Source organism: Tauraco erythrolophus, unplaced genomic scaffold, assembly GCF_009769465.1.
Source record: "Tauraco erythrolophus isolate bTauEry1 unplaced genomic scaffold, bTauEry1.pri scaffold_136_arrow_ctg1, whole genome shotgun sequence".
In the NCBI taxonomy this organism is placed as follows: Eukaryota; Metazoa; Chordata; class Aves; order Musophagiformes; family Musophagidae; genus Tauraco; species Tauraco erythrolophus.
Genome location: NW_028238598.1, coordinates 8,513 through 16,628, shown reverse-complemented (window position 1 = coordinate 16,628; position 8,116 = coordinate 8,513). Strand labels below are relative to the sequence as shown.

Sequence of the window (8,116 nt, the reverse complement as noted above, 5' to 3'; positions counted from 1 at the left end):
CAGGTTGAATTTGACCTAATTCTTGTGCCGAAGCATGATGTGCTAAGGTGGGAGAGTGTTTATAGCCTTGAGGGAGACAAGTAAAAGTATACTGTTGTCCCTCCCACGTGAAAGCAAAACGATCACGGTCCCCTTCCTGCAGGGGAACCATGAAAAACATATCTTTCACATCAGTTGTAGCCATCACCTGGTGAGCTTGTTCTTGAATAAGTGAGATTAGCTCAGCTATATTAGGCACTGTCACCGTCAAGGGGCCAGTATTAGCACTGAGTCGATGATAATCTACAGTCAGCCTCCACTTCCCATTTGGTTTACGCACTGGCCACACTGGGGAATTATACAGGGAGTGGATAAACATTAAAATTCCCTGTTGTTTAAGATCCTCAGTCATGGGGGCTATCCCTTCTCGAGTCCCTAATGGCAACGGGTAGGGTTTCATGTTAGTTATCTTGGAGGGGGGAAGCGCAGGTGCCACTTGCAATAGGCACACCTCTGTCCAAGATGTTTTAGCTAATTTTCTAATCTGAGGAGTGCCAAAAGACCATGTGTTTCCCTGGGTATCATACCACTGTCTACCCTTCAATACATCTATGCCCAAAAGGTTTGTCAGGAAAGGGCCTACTGCAACCTTGGTGTTAACTGAATCTTCCTCTCCGGGCAACCATAATGTTACCAGGGCCATAGATACCAATTGGGTCTCTCCCAAAGCATTTAAGATAATTAGGTCTTTATGCAAAGTTAAAATTCCACATTGCTCTGCCTCAGCCCGCATCAGTGTGGTGATTTGTGCCCCTGTATCAATTAAAAAGATTACTGTTTTATTCCATGGTCCTACAGCCACTGTAATCAGTAAATCCCCTTTTACGTTTAAGGTGAGTTGTCTTATAAACATCCATCCTCCATCCTCCCCATCACCTTCAGGGGATGGAGGGCCTAGTTTCCCATCACTCTCTTGTCTTTGTTAATTTCTTCCCTGAGGTCTATTAATGATGGGGCAGTAGGGGTTGGCTTAAAATTGACTTTTCACTCCAACCATTTTTGTACAAGTTTCTCCAATTTCTGAGTTGGAAGCCCATCCATTAGATCTTGGGGAATGCCTTTCTGGAGCCCTAATTGCCACCATTCCTCGCAGCTCAGAGGTTTCCCTCTCTCAGAATCAGTAAATTGGACTAGTTTTGAATCCTGAGTTCCCTGGACCAGTACCGATCACTCATTGTCTTTTCCTGTGGCTCGTACGGCTCTGGTTTCGGCGATCAGGGATCATTACTCCTTCTAGAGTGGCTGTAACTCTGTCTGCCACAGGGGTACTTTGTATCTTTGCCTGTAGCTGGATCCCGATGGATTTTAGAGAATCAGGAAGTCCTCGAATTAGAGGAGTCATTCATTCTGGATCCACAGGCATCATCTTTGGAGAGCCCTGATTAGGTTTGAGCTCTATCATACATCATCTGCAAACAAGCCACTTTGCGACGGCTGAATGCACGGACTCCGTAGATGCGATAACAGAGGCACCTTTATTATTATTATACAGGCAGCTTTTATAGATCATCACTCTAGCCACGATGTGTCCACGCGCCCCTCACCCAGCTATGATTGGTTACAAACAATAGTGCACGCACCTATTTTAACTTTACTATTGGCTATGCCTAAAAAGGTGCTATTTTCCATCTGCTAAACTAAACATCATTTTCTCACACACTCTATATCATCTTCCCATACTCCCCATGTCAGCTTCTCACACTCCCTGCACCAGCTGTTCACACTCCCTTTTCTCTTTTACCCTCTTTATCGGTGTTTTCCAGCTTCCTCAATAACACAGGCTTAAATCATCAAGGCCAGGCCCCAACTGTAACTGTGTGTATGATTCCACACCACTTTTTGCACACTTTCTACCAGTTGATCCACTGTACTTGTTATAGCTAGGGGGTCTCCCCTCTCCAAAGGGTTCAGCTCCCCAGCTCAATATGCTGCTCTCTGTGTTAATGACCATGGAGCCCAAAGATTGCCGGTGGTTAAAAACACACCTGGACTCCAATATCCTTCTGCTTCTTTCTCTGACAACAAGATTCCGTCTCCTCCTGAAAACGACACTCTCCAGACATATTCTGTTTCTGATTCCTTTGGAGTTCTTGCAAAATTCTTCCTTAATTTTGCTAACTCAGTTGCTGTAAATGGAACCTCTTTAGTAATTATTTGAGGATGATCATCATTATCTGCCTCATACAAATACTCAGTCTTAACCAGGGGATACATATGAGGAGGATTTTCAATCGCCTCTTTTACTCTCTTTAAGTCTTCCTGAGGATAGATCTGTCTGATCCCCTTCTCTTCTAGCTTCAACTCTACCTCTCCAAAAGAGTCACCTTGTTTCCACAATTATTCTCAATGTTTCTTTTAGTAAAGCATTCTGATTTCTTTCTTCCTCTAGCAGTTGTTTTGTTTTCTCTAACTGCTCCCATAAAGATTTAACTGCCACTTTCAAAGAGTCTATCATTGTATCATCTTGGCACAGTCTCTGTCTCCTATTTTCCACGGCTGCTATCAAACTTGCTCCCAAATTATAGATTTTCCCTTCCCAGGTCTCACTTTAGCTTCCTTTTACAATATCATGATCCTATCCACTATACTCTGTGATTGAAACCAATGATTTTTCACCCATTCTCACCCCTGGAGAGATGGGCAAGTACGGCTATTGCAACTGTGGCTATTGCCCAGATTGCCCAGCTGGATTGAATTGATTGATTTCCTAATTAAGGTTTAGACCCTGCCTACAAAAGGTGGGCCATTTCCTCCTGGCTGTGGAAGATGTAACCATGTCTTTGGAGTTGCAGCCTAGGCTGGTGAGCAACAACTGGTGACCCTGATGTGATATGAACATGAGAGACCCTGAGGACTGTGACTCTCTTGCTGGAGTCAGGGCTGGAGTGAGAGTCCTTTGGTAAAGCTGCAAGCCCAAAGGAGGGAAGTGTGCTGGAGTTGGAATGAATGGACTGGGTCTCTGCTCACTATAAAGTCTTTGCCTTCCTTTAAAAACAAAAATTGGTAAAACAAAAAGGGGGAATTATGGCTATTGCAACTGTGGCTATTGCCCAGCTGGGTTGAATTGATTGATTTCCTAATTAAGGTTTAGGCTCTGCCTACAAAAAGTGGGCCATTTCTTTCTGGCTGTGGAAGGTGCAATGACATCCTTGGAGCTGCAGCCTGGGCTGGTGAGCAACAGGCAAGCATGATAAGTTCTCAGGAGGTTATCTAGTTTATGTAAATCCCTGTTCAATACTGTTGTGGGGGAATCATCATGAACATCTAAAAATGCATGGACACTTATTTGACCAAAGAGAAGGAGATATGTCCTGAGAGGGTCAAACCTTAAATTCGCAAGGTCCCCTCTATCACTCTCAGGAGCGCACACCTTAAAGGTTTCTGCTTTAAACTTCTGTTTCACCAAAAGAGAAAGGTAGAGACTTGTCTTTAGCTCAATTCTCTTGCTTTGTCCTTCTTCACCTGTTTTCCTTGTGGACAAACAGAACTGTGGGTCTGGACTCCACACTCGCTTTGTACCAAGGTACATCTCAGTCACACACACACAATAGAGTCTCTAGTGAAACAACTGGGCACTTTCTGTTTCTCTGAGAATCCAGTCTGTGATGTCAATTAAGATGTCACACACCGGTTATAGACCAGAGTGTGGGTTTTGTTCATATTCTCAGGAACAGAATTAATACTCAAAATGGAGTCAAGTGCCAAGCAAATTTATTAGAGAGAGAGGAAAATGCTGAGAGAGAGAGAGAAGAAAGGAAAGAAAGAGTTAGAAGAGAGATACCACCACGGAGTTGCAGCATCGTCCGGTGGGGGTGGTGGTGGTGGTGTTCTGTCTGCCACCGTGATGTTCCAATGATGTCGTGGGTGCCTTTTTCTCCCTCTTCTTCCCCGCCTCACTCAGTGTTGGTCGGTACCGTTCTTTTATTGGAGTTCTTCATTACATACTCATGCTTCTTCTGAGAATTATTTAGCATATTCCAAGAACAGTTTTGCTTAACCCCACCTACCACCCGGCAGTGGTGCACATGCCCAATACTGTCACTCAGGGGTCTTCAAGTCCCTCCGTTCTTCGGACCCCGAGTCTGAGTGTGTGCATGGGGGTTAAGTTTTTTATGACCTGTTCAGGAAGTCTGTAGCTTGGTTGGTGTTTTTTTGCTCAGTTGGTGATTTTTCATTCCAGTAATGTTCAGACAGATATCGTGATTGGTGCTTTTTTTGTTACAGCAATGTTGAGACAAAAATTTAACATGGTCCTTTGTGGGAGATGAGTGAGGACACCTGACACGATCAATGTGATCAAACAAGTGAACCTATCTTTATTTACATTCAGCATGATTTATAACCTTGCAAGCAAATAGCCCGCCTCTTAGTGTGATTGGTTGCACCGAAGGAAGCAGCGTCACTATAGTGTCCATTTCCTGTTCTGCATGTGGGGGTTGTCCATGTGCCCCCCGCAGCTCTTCTGCATTCCAGCATACCTCATCAGGAAAGGCTGAATTGTTCACATGTCCGTTAACCCTTAGATATCCTCCCACACATCCCCCTTCTTGTTTTTGAATAATCCAGACTTATTTTACAACCCGTTCAGTCATTTTCGTGAGCAAGTGTAACAGACAAAAATTAAGAGAATCATTGTGTTAGCTACTAAAACTAATAGAAGGCTTTTCATTCTGGTGGAAATGTTGAAGCCTAAATTCTATTCTGGAATACACTAGCTATTACAAGCATGCATGCTTCGCCTATTCCGGGTGTGCACATAAATCTTCCCTTATATGTGAAAAAAATACCTTGCCAAACTCTATCATAACCCTACAGAAATACTTCCTGGCATATCGTTTTGGTACAGCCTTGCAGAAGCAGTTACTAGCATATTGTTTCCTTTTCTGGGAGCCTTACTATTTCGACTATGCCCAAGATTCCGCTGAGCAGGAGGGTATCAATCAGCAGGGTCATCATGGAGAAGGGAGGCAGGCACAGGACCTTCAGGGCATCCCCTGTTTATCCACAAAGTGTGCTCTATAACCTCCTTCCGCTCCGCTCTGAGCCATTCCTTTTACACCCTCAACAGAGTCTATGAAAAAGGTACTGACACGGCGTTGCTGCATGTGTGGCCAGTGTGTGCAATAAGGCTGCCCAGTATGCGCTCTGCTGGCTAACAGCAGTTTTTGCGAATTGCGACATGTTGTTCAATAGCAATCCTCCTAGTTTCCTTTTTCAAAGTTACGTGCTCACAACTAAGTCCAGTTTGTAATTCTTTGTCATTAATTTGATACCAGTCAATTCTTTTCCTTCCAGTAGCTACGAGTGGAATCCACACACATTCTGATCAGAAAGACACACAAAGCATATATACAAGCAACTTTCACACACATAGTATACCAAACAATTAAAAACATAAGAACAGTTTACATATCAATATGAAATCTTCTATTACAAATCTTCTGAGCCATTCTCTTCATCTGGCGTCTCTGTCATCTCTGCTTGTTCTGTTAAATCTTGGATCTCCCTATCTCTATCTGTAGTTTCAAAAGTCCTAGCTGGTCTTACATTTCCTGTCGGTAACAAATGGTTTGCTTCAGGTATATATGGTGTCGTGGTTTTTTTTTTTTTGGACTGAGGGTCGAGACAAGAACCGAAAAGGGAGCACCCACCAACCATGGTCTCGGGCAAAACATGACTCAGGCTTTCTTCATAAAAACAAAACAATTTATTAACAGTTACTTAACAAAAGACAAAAGGGAACGAAACCGGTTACTTGAGAGGAGAAAGAGAAAACAAGGCCCGATCTTAAAACAACACCTCCCCACCCCCTATTTTCCTTTCGTTCCTGGCTCTGTCTTCCCCCCAGCGGCGCAGGGAGACAGGGAATGGGGGAGTACAGGTCAGTTCATCCATGTTGTTCACTGCCGCTCCTTTCTTAAAGGAGGAGGAGTCTTTACACCATTTTTTTTTTTCCCTTGCTTCGGTGGATCCCCTACTCACAAAGAAAAAGTCCCCAAACTTTTCCAAAGTAAGTCCTGCCCGCAGGATTGCAATCCTCCCCATGGATCGCACCAGTTCGGGCTTTACCAGTCTCGGCCTCTTAGGGAGCTGCTGCCACTCGCGTTGGCGTGGGTCGTCCCACGGTCTCCAGATGCCTCCACGACCTCGTCGTGCATTCCATGCCCCATTATCAACAGTACCTGGTCGCGCATCCCCTGCTCCACGACCTCTCCTGGGCTCAGGCATCTCCTTCCCGACGTGGGTTTCTCCACAGGCCACGAGTGGGTCGCTGCTCCGCCGAGTACACCCTGGCTGCAGGGGGGCCGCCTGCCATCTCACACCGATTTGCAAGGGAAGCCTCAGCTCCAGTACACCTCCTCCTGCTCCATCTTTGCTGACCCGGTCGTTGTGGTTGTCTTCTCTTAGATATTAATCCTCTCTGGGGGAGCTCGGCCCGGTGGGCACCCCGGGAGTGGGGCGCTTACCGAGTCCCCCATGCGGCTCCCCCGGCGCCATCTTGAGCACATGGCGCCGGCCCGGGCCCGAGCGGCCGCTCGGCCGGGAGCCGGGAGCGAGGGCAGCGCCCTCCTGCTCTCTCCTCGCTCCTGAGCAAAAAGCCCTTTCCCGCCCCTTTGTCCCAACTTAAATAGGGCAATTCGCAGAGGCGCCGATTTGGCTCAACCTCCCCCGGGGGGGATGGGACTCAGATCTGGTGGCACAGGGAGCAAATCCCCTCCCCTGCCACCAGAACACCCCCCCACACATCAAACTATCACATTCCACCCCTCGCCTCTGCGAATTCCCTATTTAGGCACATCTTCACTTAAAACATTGAACAAGAACACACATTTCACAAACAATCCACCCCTAGTCCATTCACCAAACACAACAATCAAAGTTTCCTAAGGTCCTTCTGTTTTCACCACTCTGGAGTCCATGTTTTGCCCGTTACCTCTCCCAATCACTATTCTTATCTCGAATTCCTCAGCCCCACGTTGGGCGCCAAAATTGTCGTGGTTTTTTTTTTTTGGACTGAGGGTCGAGACAAGAACCGAAAAGGGAGCACCCACCAACCATGGTCTCGGGCAAAACATGACTCAGGCTTTCTTCATAAAAACAAAACAATTTATTAACAGTTACTTAACAAAAGACAAAAGGGAACGAAACCGGTTACTTGAGAGGAGAAAGGGAAAACAAGGCCCGATCTTAAAACAACACCTCCCCACCCCCTATTTTCCTTTCGTTCCTGGCTCTGTCTTCCCCCCAGCGGCGCAGGGAGACAGGGAATGGGGGAGTACAGGTCAGTTCATCCATGTTGTTCACTGCCGCTCCTTTCTTAAAGGAGGAGGAGTCTTTACACCATTTTTTTTTTCCCTTGCTTCGGTGGATCCCCTACTCACAAAGAAAAAGTCCCCAAACTTTTCCAAAGTAAGTCCTGCCCGCAGGATTGCAATCCTCCCCATGGATCGCACCAGTTCGGGCTTTACCAGTCTCGGCCTCTTAGGGAGCTGCTGCCACTCGCGTTGGCGTGGGTCGTCCCACGGTCTCCAGATGCCTCCACGACCTCGTCGTGCATTCCATGCCCCATTATCAACAGTACCTGGTCGCGCATCCCCTGCTCCACGACCTCTCCTGGGCTCAGGCATCTCCTTCCCGACGTGGGTTTCTCCACAGGCCACGAGTGGGTCGCTGCTCCGCCGAGTACACCCTGGCTGCAGGGGGGCCGCCTGCCATCTCACACCGATTTGCAAGGGAAGCCTCAGCTCCAGTACACCTCCTCCTGCTCCATCTTTGCTGACCCGGTCGTTGTGGTTGTTTTCTCTTAGATATTAATCCTCTCTGGGGGAGCTCGGCCCGGTGGGCACCCCGGGAGTGGGGCGCTTACCGAGTCCCCCATGCGGCTCCCCCGGCGCCATCTTGAGCACATGGCGCCGGCCCGGGCCCGAGCGGCCGCTCGGCCGGGAGCCGGGAGCGAGGGCAGCGCCCTCCTGCTCTCTCCTCGCTCCTGAGCAAAAAGCCCTTTCCCGCCCCTTTGTCCCAACTTAAATAGGGCAATTCGCAGAGGCGCCGATTTGGCTCAACCTCCCCCGGGGGG

At 47.4% G+C, this 8,116-nt stretch overlaps 1 pseudogene; it reads right to left on the bottom strand.

The window, feature by feature from the left end:
- Positions 1 to 1,210: 1,210 nt before the first annotated feature.
- Positions 1,211 to 2,346, bottom strand: LOC147526071 (uncharacterized; annotated as a pseudogene).
- Positions 2,347 to 8,116: the final 5,770 nt, after the last annotated feature.